Source organism: Pteropus vampyrus, unplaced genomic scaffold (genome assembly GCF_000151845.1).
Source record: "Pteropus vampyrus isolate Shadow unplaced genomic scaffold, Pvam_2.0 Scaffold647, whole genome shotgun sequence".
Taxonomy (NCBI): Eukaryota; Metazoa; Chordata; class Mammalia; order Chiroptera; family Pteropodidae; genus Pteropus; species Pteropus vampyrus.
In genome coordinates, this window is record NW_011889428.1 from 12,763 (window position 1) to 13,065 (window position 303).

General features: G+C 57.4%; 1 protein-coding gene across 1 annotated transcript in view; it reads right to left on the reverse strand.

The window, feature by feature from the left end:
- Nucleotides 1-303, reverse strand: part of LOC105308971 (F-box-like/WD repeat-containing protein TBL1XR1) — a gene marked incomplete at its 3' end in the record, with an annotated part of 49,641 nt that overhangs the window by 10,982 nt on the left and 38,356 nt on the right. The window lies entirely within an intron of this gene.

The window sequence follows — 303 nt, forward strand, 5'->3', positions numbered from 1 at the left end:
TTTTTTTTTTTCTCCTGTAAAAAGTCCCCCCTGCCCTGCCTTCTTACATAAAGCACTTATGACGTGCAGAAAGTGCCCTTGAGACCAAAGATCTGAAGCCACTGTCACAAACGGACAGAGAGTGAGGAGGGGGTGGGGGCGAGACAGCTGTCGGTCAATGATCCTGTCACCCTGTGCACCTGGCTGTGGCCACTGCGGGCTCGTTTACTGCAAATCGAGACCACGGGGAGCGGAGCGGGGCGGTGGACGGGGGCGGCAAGGACAAGGGAGGAGCGACAAAGCCCACGCCACCTCCATCTCAGA